This window comes from Tupaia chinensis, unplaced genomic scaffold (genome assembly GCF_000334495.1).
Source record: "Tupaia chinensis unplaced genomic scaffold, TupChi_1.0 Scaffold144455_1, whole genome shotgun sequence".
In the NCBI taxonomy this organism is placed as follows: Eukaryota; Metazoa; Chordata; class Mammalia; order Scandentia; family Tupaiidae; genus Tupaia; species Tupaia belangeri.
Genome location: NW_006204314.1, coordinates 1 through 2,897, shown reverse-complemented (window position 1 = coordinate 2,897; position 2,897 = coordinate 1).

Sequence of the window (2,897 nt, the reverse complement as noted above, 5' to 3'; positions counted from 1 at the left end):
CATGTGTGAAGAGAAACAGGAGTTCATATTAAGTTCCAAACTTTAAATCCTTCAGTTTCCTCCCAGCTTGGGAATCTCTTTCACCTTCTGGGTGCAAGTGTTCAGTGTGAACTGTGGGTGAACAGCCTGCTGATCTGAGGTAGTTCCTATGCTTGCTTTTCTTCACTTTTGAGTCTTGTATGAAATATTGCTGCAGTGTAACTCTAGCTTTTTTTTCCCACTCTTTTTTCAGAGAGGTTTTGCTATAGGGCGTGTGTGCTCACCAGAAAGACAGAAAGAGACAGAGAGACAGGAAGGATGACCACGCTGCTATCCCTTCTCCTCCATTCTCCTCTCGGGATCTTGGGCACGCATGCACACACGCCCAGCCTGAGTTTACGCCACTGGGTCTGAGACTCGAATTGTGGTCGACTACATGGGAGTGCAGCGACATAGCCATTACACTAATTGCTGGTCCCTCTAGCTTTTCTTTTGAACTAAAAAGCGCATCTGTAAAACAAAAGTTACAAGGAAAAGGAGAGTTTATTGTTTTCACTAAACTAAGTTCAATGGAGAGTCTTGTAACTCTTTAACTAGTATAAATAAACCATCTGTCCTCATTTCAACTTGGCTGTACTGCTGGTGGATCTGAGACACTGCACATCCCAGTGTCTTACCTTTATATGATGTTAATTTTGAGAGCCATAAACTGTATCTTTATCTCTAACTTTTGCTTTGTAGTTCTTTTGGTTTTGACAGTGTTTACAATGGACACTGTTAGCAGCAGAAGTCTTCTGGAGATGGGGGTTGTCTCTACAGGGTTCAGTGAAAATGCTTTAGCAGAATCTATCTATAGGAACCTATTGGCAGAGATTGATGTGATCAGATCAAGGGAGATTGTGAGTCTGGACTTAACTAGAGAAAGAATATCTTGTGGCAGTCAATCACTTAGTCATCTGGTAAACAGGATGGTAAATAACCCCTTCTTTCTCTTAGTTTTCTGGCCAATAAAGAAGAGATTACAACCTATGTATTTATGCATACATATATACAAACATATAGGAATCTATATAGATAGATGTAAAAATTGTATCAACATTTCATATATTTAATAATGTTATTCCCAGTTGGCATGTGGTTATATTCTTGGATGAAAATAAGTAGACTGAGAAATGAGGTGTGAGGAAGCCCTGGTTATACTGCCCACAGCTTTATATTGAATCCCTGTACCCTGGAGGACATCAAGTTATCTGTTGGTCTGGTGTGTCTTGTCCTGGCCTGGGAGGAGCTTCTGCTCTAAGGACAGGGTTTGATTTCCTTGCCACTGAGACTGGAATTCCCTATGCACACTCATGACCTGTGTCCATAAAGAAGAGTCAAGAAGGACCCACTGAGTACAAAAAGACACTATTTCCAGTTCTGGAAAGCCTTAAGCTAAAATGCAGCTATCTCCTGTTCAGCGCTAGGTCTGCAGGGTCAGAAATATGCCCTGTACAAGACTATGGGCAAAAGCAGCATTTAGGCTCTGCTCTTTCAGATTTCCCATTCCTCTCCTGTCATTCTGGCCCCACTGAGCAGGGCCAGGTCACTATCTAATCAGGGTCATAGGAGCAGGGCTCTTTGAACTGTCCAATCAGAGTCACTGAGGTGGTCTGAGAATCATGCAATCATGTGTGTTGTATGGCAGGGTTTGTGATGTCAACAATCTTCTGGGGCCTTCTTTACTAGTTCTGGCCTTGATGGCATGTGCTCTTCTATGGAGAGTCCTCCTCCCTCAGGCTCTATCACCCTGTGACTTGCACTGGCTGAGGGAGCACAGGGGTGACTCAAGGACACCTGGAAGCCTGGAAATGGTGAATGTGAGTGTTAAGCCTCTGAAGACTGGGAGTGGATGGGCTGGAGGGAACTGGACTACCTTCTCTATCCAGAGTCTGCAGACCCCAGCTATTGCTGACCTGCCTTGGACCTCATGTCCTACAGCCCTTGGTGGAGACTGAGCAGCAATGAACCCCAGTTGTGCTGATATGTTCCTGTGTGATTTGTGCTAACCCTGAGCCCTCTCTAGATAACCCTATACCTGTAGCCCCATCTCTCCTCAGATTGTGTAGTGTGGACAGGAGGGTCATAAGGGAGATCCCCGTATCTGTGATAGTCCTGTGTGGAAGCAGCAGTGGTATGTTGGGTCCCCAGTTTCACCTCTCTCCACAAGAATGAGTTTTCTCCTGAGTTTTCTAAATTATACAAAGCAGGGTCATAAATGTTCCCAAACCTATTTCTTCATAGTGCAAGAAATAAATCCCCACATGCTCAATTGATCTCAGAGTTCCTTAACACCACTTTCCTTCCCTGGACTCATAACATTATGAACTAATTGTCCACCATACTACATTTCAAACACAGTATTTTAATTGTCATTTTCCAATGAGCAATAAGTACTTCTTTTGAAAGAACTTGTTATGTGTTTAAAAGGACTTGTTATTTCTTTACTCTCAGGAGAATATATCACCTTAGCCAAGTGAAGGGAAAAAATGATTCTAGAGGACATCAAAACCACATCAGTGAGGTTGTTCAAGAACCTGAAAAACAAAATACACTTCAGATACACAGCGGGAAAGAATACCATGTTTCTTCAGAGGTGAGTCACTGAGCACTTAACTGAGCAGGATAGGTGGGAGATGTCCTATGATAGGACATCCTATGATAAGGTGCCCAATCTTAGCACTTGACTAAAATGTGTCTGTATATTAAGTCACAAAGTACATCCCCTCTGCTTCCCTTTGAATGGATATTTGGAGTCTGTCTGGTCTCTCATAGGTAAAAGAGGGTATCATCTGAGTAAAAAGGATATTTTTGTGTGTTTTGCATTTGAGTGCTTCTCTAGGGTACAGATGCTCACTAGATTTGTCATGTTGGAAAGA